The sequence below is a fragment of the Rattus rattus genome, chromosome 1, assembly GCF_011064425.1.
Source record: "Rattus rattus isolate New Zealand chromosome 1, Rrattus_CSIRO_v1, whole genome shotgun sequence".
Classification (NCBI taxonomy): Eukaryota; Metazoa; Chordata; class Mammalia; order Rodentia; family Muridae; genus Rattus; species Rattus rattus.
The window spans coordinates 171,242,568-171,252,010 of NC_046154.1; positions in this window are offsets into that span (position 1 = coordinate 171,242,568).

The following is a 9,443-nucleotide window of genomic DNA, read 5'->3' on the forward strand; positions in this document are numbered from 1 at the left end:
CCCTGTCAGGAAACAGACAATTGAAAAAAAAAAAGTTCAAGTCTCATTTTTTTCAAAAGATAGCTCCAAAAACAAGTAGTCTTTAATATATGAAAAACTACAATCATGCTTTTAAAATTTAAAGCTTAGAAGCTTAGGGAGGTATGGAGGGTCTGGGAAAGCCTGGCTTGGAAGAATGTCAAATCCTAGGAGAGAGTGTCTTGGCATCATGGTGTACTATAAGACTTAAGCTACCAACATCCCCACTTTCTGTAGTGGGTCTAAGTGAAAGAAAGAGAGAAAGAAAGAAAGAGGGAAAGAAAGAAAGAAACAAAGAAAGAGAGAGAGAGAGAGAGAGAGAGAGAGAGAGAAAGAAAGAAAGAAAGAAAGAAAGAAAGAAAGAAAGAATAAAAGTGTGCTGTTCACACTGCTAACGGAGGCATTCCCTCTGCGTTTCCTACCCCCAATAAAATGGAAGTAGGAGAATGCAGGCAGGTTGCTTCTCGTGGGGTAGGCGACATCTTAGTTAAAAGTGACATGACCAGGCTTAAAAAGTGACTCTGACAGGTTCAGTGTTCAGACCTGACAGATATAAGCCTGCAAGAACCTCCCTGCCACATATGGTTAAGCTCACGAGAAAACTTTGATTTAATGGTCCCTTGATTAGCGTTTGCAGCACTCGGTGCTACCCCCTTTCAAGTTCATTATCAATTATGCCACGCATCCCATTATTGTCAATTTAGGATCCATTTTACTAGAATGCAGTCATTTCAACCATTCATCAAACCTGTGCACAGTGTTCAGTTAAAGGATTAGATCAATCCACACTCCAGTTCTCAAGGGAGAAGTTCCATTGTTTATCAGGCCATGTCTACACTGGCTGAGCAAAGCGCTCTGTTCAGAAGGAGAAGCGCCTTTGGCAGCTAGAGTCCACATAGCTGACCCATGGATGGTCGCGAGGCGCTCCTGCACCTAATTACCCAAGTGTAATGGCATCACTAAGCATCGCTAGAAGGTAATCCATGACAACGACAATAACAACAACAACAACAATAAAATCATCTCATGATTGTTGTTCTAACACATTTACGGCGAATTTATCTAGAATGTGGTTCAAGGAGCTAGAGAACATGTGTACATCTGGCACAAGTGATGGGTACCAGTGTGGAACCGTGTAATGGCTCACAATCTACAGTTAGGATTAAGTTCAAAATCATGCCTCTTCATTTACACAGAAAAAAATCTTCACAAAAGACAGTTTTGTTCTTAGAAAGAAAAGAAGGAAGGAAGGAAGGAAGGAAGGAAAGAAGGAAGGAAGGAAGAAAGAAAGGAAGAGAGGAAGGAGGGAGGGAGGGAGGGAGGGAGGAGGGAGGGAGGGAGGAGGAGGGACAAAGGTAACCAATAATTTGGGGTCAATACTTACACTCAGATGACTTGCATTGCCATGAGTCAGTACCAAGTCTGGGTGGATTCTATTCTAGTAACAGAGTGGCCTAGAATTGTCCTGAGTACTAGGATTCTTTCAACCAAATTTTAGAATAGAAAAAGCTTTAGCAGAAATGTTCTGCTAATAGCTATAAAATTATAGGCTTTCCCTTTCAACCACCCAAACATGCTCCACCCTGTGAAATAACAGATATAACGCTAATCACCTTTGGAATTTTGCCAGCCTTTCCCATTGGTGGGCTGGGAGAGTTGGGCCCAAATGTCTTAAAGGCATAAAGCCTACCTAACCCCATGAAAGCCCTCTCAGGCCTTCCCAGCATCCAATCTGACTCTTTAGAGAAAACACAAATGAAGGCTTAAACCTGTGGTAATCAATCATATCTGTAAGATATCAGATGTTACTGTATCTTCCTCAGAGGAGTTATCAAGAGAGATGCTCCATCTTGGCTTCCTAATCTCTTGGCCTTTGCAAATAGGAATATGTCCTACTTTCTGAAATGTCAAGATTCCAGATTTCTTGTGTATGTGGGTTTGTGTGTGTGTCTGTGTATGTGGGTGTGCTCACCCATGTGTGTGAATGGGTAGAAGTTAGAGGTTAACATTAAGTATCTTTCTTAATCACTGTCCACCTTATATGTTTTTTTAGAGAGGGTCTCTCACTTTACCCAGAGCTTACTAATTGAACTAGGCTAGCGGGCCTGAAATCTCAGAGACCCTTCTATGTCTGTCTCTCCAACACTGGGATTAACAGGCTCTGAACTTGGGTCTTCATGCTTACCCGAACATTTTATTGACTGAATAATTGACCCTAGATCAAGATTCAAGCTTTCAAAATAAAGCTTTGCTCCCTCGGTTTCAGTTCAAAAATCATGCGATTTGTACGTTACGTTAAACTCCCTTTGACTAGGTGCAAAACTATAATTTACCACAGTGGCATGCAGTGTACTGATCCCTTTGCTTTTCCCTTTCAACTCCAGTGAGAGAAAGCCAGAGTTCTAGAGCAGTGGTTCTCTACCTTCCTAATGCTGTGACCTTTTAATATGGGTTCCTTATGTTGTGACCCTTCCACCCCCCTACACACCAACAAATTATTTCATTGGTGTTTCATAACTGTAATTTTTCTACTGTCATAATTCATACTGTAAATATCCAATATCAGATATGCAACCCTGCAGGGTCAGGGTGCACAGGTTGAGAACTACTGGTCTAGACTAGCTAAAGGTAGTCATAATCACTGACGTTCCTCTAATAGGAGTTACATTTGGTATCTTCTATATAAAGCCCTGAGAGCTTCTAAATACATAAACCTCTATCACTGCCAGCCTCTTCTCCGCATCCTCTGAGCTGACCATGAGGATGGCAGGAAAGCAAACAGCATCCAGTGCACTTAACTCCGTCATAGGCACTAGTCCAAATCTGCCTACCTGAACCCTATGACAGCACAGCAGCCTTGTAGAAGGGAGACACTCACCATTGGTATGGGACAGAATCGCAGACGTAGCACGTCATTTGTCTGGGGTCACATAGTGTCCAGGTGGTGGAGCTGGGATTTTAATACAGGTCGCCCGGATCCCTGTAGTTTTTCTGTGCACGCTGCCCAGACATGTGCCTATCTGAGCATGGGTCACTGATCTTTAAGTTCTGGATTCCCAGAGACTTAAGCAAAAAGGTGATTTCTTTGGACTGGCTTTTTCTTTCTATCAGAATGGAACCAATTAGCTTGGAAATAAACTTGATGCTGTGATCTGCTCTGACCAGTAGGCTTTTTTTCTTTTTTCTTTCTTTTTTCTTTTTTTGTCTGTTTCTCATTCACACAAAAATGGCTATCTGGAACCTTTGAGAAGACCATTGACCTAAGTGTCACCTATGAAATCAGTCCCGGTAAGGTCACATCCCTAGCCCTGTCTTTTGCAAGTCAGATGTGTTATTTTATTTCTTCAAGAATTGGCTTTCTTGCCTATAAAATAGGAATAAAAAGTAACTAAACTATGAATGAATCTGTGCTAAAGGCTTAACTCAGTGCAGTGCACATTGGAGAGCACTTAGTTTACATGCGCAAGCCTCTAGCTGCCATCAGTCACTAACAACCAAAAGCCATCCTTTGGGTAAGAAAGCAGTATGTTGTTTAGAAAAGGTAGATGTGGGCATGGAATTTTTCCAGCCCAGGAACAACACAGCTTTGAAATTGTATAGTCACCTATAGCCACACATGACATCATTCTATCCATAGCTACACATGACATCATTCTGCTTCATTTTACAGGAACATAGGGGTATCATGGAACCTGTCAGAATCACCTAAGGATGTTAGCCAGTTATCTCATAAGTGAGAAGAAGCTGGGCCTATGTGGGAAGGGAAGGTTTGAGATGCTGTGACAAGATGACTGGCTTAATCGTGTCCTTAAAACATAGACCAGATTTCAACACATAGTCAGACACGTCCAGTTGGTCTGGGTAGTGGTGACACGATTTTAACAACTATTCAATTTGAGAGTGGGAAACTCTGTGTTCCTCAAACCTGTTTTTACTTGACCAGCTTTCCTTTCTGAAACCCTAAGCCAGTGTTTCTCAACCTTCCTCATGCTGTGACCCTTTAATCAGTTCCTCGTGTTGTAGTGACTCCCAACCGTAAATTATTTTTGTGGCTTTGTAACTGCAATTTTGTTACTGTTACGAACAGTAATGTAAATATTTTTTGAGTTAGAAATTTGCCAAAGGTATTGCAACCCACACATTGAGAATCACGGCTCCAAGAGCATAGACTTCTTTGAGACCACATGGATGTCTTGACAAAGGCTGGAACCTCAAATAAAAGTGCATACCCCAAAAGAAGAGAAATACAAGTTTTTAAGAGAAAATGATAGGTTTGGTGCCCATTTCCATGACAGTGTACAGTAAGTGAAACACAAAGAAAATGGAATGAAATAAAACTTCTTTCACTTTTATCTTGAAATGGACATCACCACCAGAGAGCATGAAAAGCTCAGAGACACGGCAGGAGACCCAAAGAGAAGCTATTTTGGGTCACTCCCCCAGGACGCACTGAAGTGCCTATGTGGGCTGCCAGATGAGACAACAAATTCTTGGTCCCCAAGAGGCTGACAGTGTGAGGCCCCTATACTTAATTTTGCCTGCCTAGGAGACCAGACGTTCTCTGATATACCTGAGGGAAGGGAAACCTTGATGTGCAAAGCAGCATCTTGGTCCAGAATTATGGTTTTGATGAAGGGATGTGTGAACAGCCTCATTTGAGATGAAGATAGAAAAATAGACAGTAAAACAAAGGCCACGCAGTCTCCATTTTTGATCCTACTGGTGTCTCTGCAGAATTTATCCTCATCAACGTCCAAGTCTCGCCTTAGCTAGGAGGGACCTAACACCTCGTGTTCTAGGAGACTGTCATTTTGAAATGAGGTCTTCGTAACTCAGCCTCTCGTTTTCTAGATGATGATGGTATGTCTCCAAGGTAGTCAGCTAGCAATCAAGGGCAGTTCTAAAATTAGGACCCTTGGAAGGTCAGGAGTGCTTGAAGTCTCAGGAAAACATTACATTTCCTGATATTAATTGACACAAATGTCTTAATCTGGTACGAGATGACAGCATGATCTCCTGGGCACCATCTATAGAGTAGAAGTACAAAGGGGGATGCTGCCTTGGGTTGGGAAGCCATTGAGCCTTCCAGTCTGGACTCTTACTTGTGAAGATTAGCCATCTGTGCCAGGCAGAGTACATTGTCTTTTTAGCTCTGAGATAAGCTAAGCTGAGGCTCTAGCTTTCTACCCCTGAGTATGACAGGGTCAGGCACAGCAGATCTTTATTATAATCATTAGAAACCACAGGCATGTGTGGCTGCTAGCTACTGAGGCCCACTCGTGAATCTACTCATCCTGGGTCTTCTCTCCTCACCCAGCTTCATGAGACCGTTAAATGTGCTTTTCAGACTGTCTTATCAAAATGCATAATTCTTACTTTCTTTTTCTCTTCTTTTACCCTTATTAACGTATTACTTAGAATCCATGGAAAGGCACTTGCAAACTTCAACCTGTCATTTGTTTTAAAGATTCTACTTATTTCATACCATATACAATTTTGGAATAATTTCTATAAATACAATAGAAGCTTTGTGTGGGTATGTCTCTGTGAGTTTGGATGTACGTGTACGTGTGTGTGTGTGTGCGTGTGTATGTGTGTGTAAACCCAAAGACAACTAGTGTCATTCCTCAGGTACGACCCACCAAGTCTCTCATTGGCCTTGAACTCATGAAGTAAAATCATTTGGTTAGCTAGTGAGCCCTGGGGTTCTGCCTGTCCCGTCTCTGCCTCTCCAACAGTAGCACTATACCCTGCTTCTTTTTTCCTAACATGGATCCCGTGGATGGCAAAAGCTTCTCATGCTTGCAAAGCAATGACTTTAGTAACTGAACTATCTCCCCAGCTCACCAAAAATTAATAAAAACAACAACAACAACAACAACAGCAGAGGTAGATGGAGAGGCTCTGCTTTACCTATGTCTCTCTTCCTGGCCACTCTATGAACCTGTTGTCATTTCTTATTATTCATCATTTATGATTCCACACACAAATTCAACCCAGGTGATTTGGCTCTTAACAAAATGAACGTGAATTAATTCTGGTCATACATTTTAATGAGACAACACTTCAGAAGCCCTCAGACACCCCAGATGCAAAAGTCACCTCTTTTGGTACTGACACTAGAATTTCTTTTCTTAAGAAATCTTGCTTGCTTAGGCTCTGCTATTTTTTTTTCCATTATGAAACCTTCTGCACGGGAGCAAGTCAGAGGAGAGGAAGGAAGGCCTGGACCATCAAGTGTCCCACATCCTCCTTCTAATGTCATTGCCTCATACCTCTCATTCCCCTTTGTCCTTAAGTTTTAACAAGTCTTATGGTGTGACATCAAGCTTGATCTTGCCATTATGCCTGACTGCTCAAAATTACTCAGGAGGATGACAGAATTCCTCTCAATATCCCCCACCCCCACCTCTTCCTCACCCTCTCTCTAATTAAAGGATTAAATGATAGAGTCATACTTAAAGGATGATGATTTCTGGGGCTACTCAGTCCATTCTTTAAAGACTGACATCATGTTAAATTTTCACTTCTCTCCTGTCCTCTAGTTCTATTCCCACTGCACTTGACATGTCAGGAGTAATTATAAGAGCTTAATAAATACACACGACATTTTGTTTTTGGTATTTCTAAGCAGGGAAGCACAGTGTTGTTCTGTTAGTGGCTTTTCACTGGCTGGCAATTTGCATGTGGAGTCAGCTGTCCCTCATGAACAAGTAGAAGTCAGCCGGGTGTTTTGGTTTCTCTTGCTGTGTGTGGCTTCCCAGGGACTGTTCGTTCCTTACACATAATTAATAGCCCACGCTCAGCTTCCTCAGAGATGTCCCTCACCTTCCCGTGCCACCTTTCAGACGAGCATGTTCAAGGCAATGACTTTGCTGTGTCACTTGTTAGTATCAGGATGACTTGTTTAAAAGTGGGTTCTGATTAGACTGAGAAACTGATCAGAAGGCTGTGTTCAAAGTTATCTCTTATTTCACCCTCTCCAAGAAGAGTAGGTACCTCCTGTTCTATTTATTCATCAGACAAAGGCAGGAAAAAAATTATCTATTTTGTAGCCAAGGTAAATGAACTCATGTCCCCATATTTCCTTTCAAAGCTTCCTATTCTCATACATGGGGAAAAATAAAGATTACCAAGGGCCTTGTCATGTCATGGTCTTGTTTCAACTCGGAGTAAATAAAACCTCCTCTGAAAAAAATGATGCAATGGAATGGGCGGGGCCTCTCCTAAATTGGGTGCACTGTAAGGGAATACCAAGGTCATCACTGGACACTGATGATGATTACAAGGAAGTGTCTTGACCTCCTAGATGTGTTGGTTGATATTACCTAGTCAGGATCAAGAACTACTAAGCTAGTCTTCATGTGAAGAGACTCAGGGCTTGCTGAAACACCCAGCATCAATTCTGCAAGACTGGATTCTGACATGCCTGTGCTTTGATGGGGAAAGATTTTGACTTTTTGCGGATAGAATTTTGTTTCTCTGCCATGTATTGTTATTTGGCTTTGAGCAACATTTGCTTGAGCAACGTGCAATTCCTGAGGCTGACTTGATACGATGCCGGGACTAATACCTCATGGGTCTTATACCATATCAGATTATGTATGTGACATAGAAAACATTCACTCATGATATGGTCTTATGGCAATCGTCACTCAACGGAGTTATTTAATTCAGTAAGGACGTAAGGCTAATGAGCTAGTAAACCAGAATAATTGACATTAACCAGAAGTATAGGGGGAAGTCCCTATATTATTTAACTTCATTCAGCACTATATAGAGGACTTTAAAAGAAACAGAAATATTATAAGAAACATTAAAATCATATGCGAGATTGCATAAGCACGTGACTGATTCTCAAGAAATGACGAGGCACTAAAATCATTGAAACTGTATATCAAAAAGACACACATGAACACCTCCTAGTAATTAGAAGGTATTTCATTGTCTTATAGCACCTAAGGGTCACAATTATGATTATCAGAGGCTAATTTACAAGACAAATGGATGGAAGGAACCCAAGTGACTCCATGATAAAAGTGAGAATACATTTTTGGAATTAATCCATACCATCCATTTTTAATGCTGTCGCATGTCTCCATTAAAAAAAAATAGCATGACCTCAATAATTTTCAGCTATCCGACCTCAAGTTGTTAATGATTTGAATTATCTCTGAGGAGAAACTCACTGCAGTGTGCGGATTTCCACATATCACCCAAGCACGATGGCCAAATGCCGTGCCTTCCGGGAGGTGTGCCTGGCTGGTTTTCTCCTATGCCTATGATCTGAGGTACCAGGTTTAGAAAGAGCAGCAGGAAGGAACTGCAGGGCTGGGACACACAGAGGAACTAATAAGGTCTGTGCTGGCAGACTGACAGACTGTCAAAGGATGAAATGAATTAACAGGCGAAGAGGACTTTGTAAGTTATGTGGCCCTAGACACATGTACAGTGTTATTGTAGCTAATGATCACCTTCATCATTTACAAGGTAAGTTATATATATATATATATATATATATATATATATATATATATATATATATATGCCTGGAACAAGAAGAGATCTTTTTGAAACCGTGACACATTTTTTTTCCCCCTTCGTCACCCAATTCTTGCTCTCTCAGCTTATCTCTCAGCCAGCGTGAGTGACACATTAGTCTACCCCTGTTTCCATCTGTTTCTGTCATAGTTTGACAGAGTTGGAATGGATAGGAAGATCTTGCAGAGAATAAGGTCGCGAGCAAATTCGGAAAATGTAAAAATAACTATCTCTGATGAAGGGAGCTTAAAGGTATCTGCAGGTAAGGGGAAAAGTGTTCCTTGTGTGGTCGGAAGCACATAGCGATTATTGTAAGAATGGTAGAATATTCTGGAAGCTCAGCATCTGCACACATCTCACTATCTCCATTTGGATGCCATCGTCACAACAGATTACAGTCAAAATGATCTCCATTTGTGAATTGTCCCCTGTATATGTGCATGATCATGAATGTGTGGTTGCATAGTTATTAAACCTATGTAATTATGCAGCAATACATACCACCATAAGAAGAGAAGGTGCACATAGGAGAATACAGTAAAAACTCCACATTATCATTAACCATCACTTTTGAACGATATAAAAGAAAAATTAGCTTAATACAAGCAAATAACCATTTCCCCACTATAGGAAAGAGAATTTTTTTTTAGAAAAAAATCTCTTTAATTAACTAAAATAAACTCACTTAGAATATTGTTATAGGCACAGTGCATGCAGTCCACAATGCCCAATCAGGAGTAAAAGTGTACAGTGGTGACGTAAAGGGCTGCATCTGGAAGTAGAGTAGAGGCATTCAAAGAGCTCTGCTGGCATGGAATGATTGCATTGCAAAGGCTGGTTGTGAATGCAAATCATAGAATATCAAATATAACATAGTACTCACT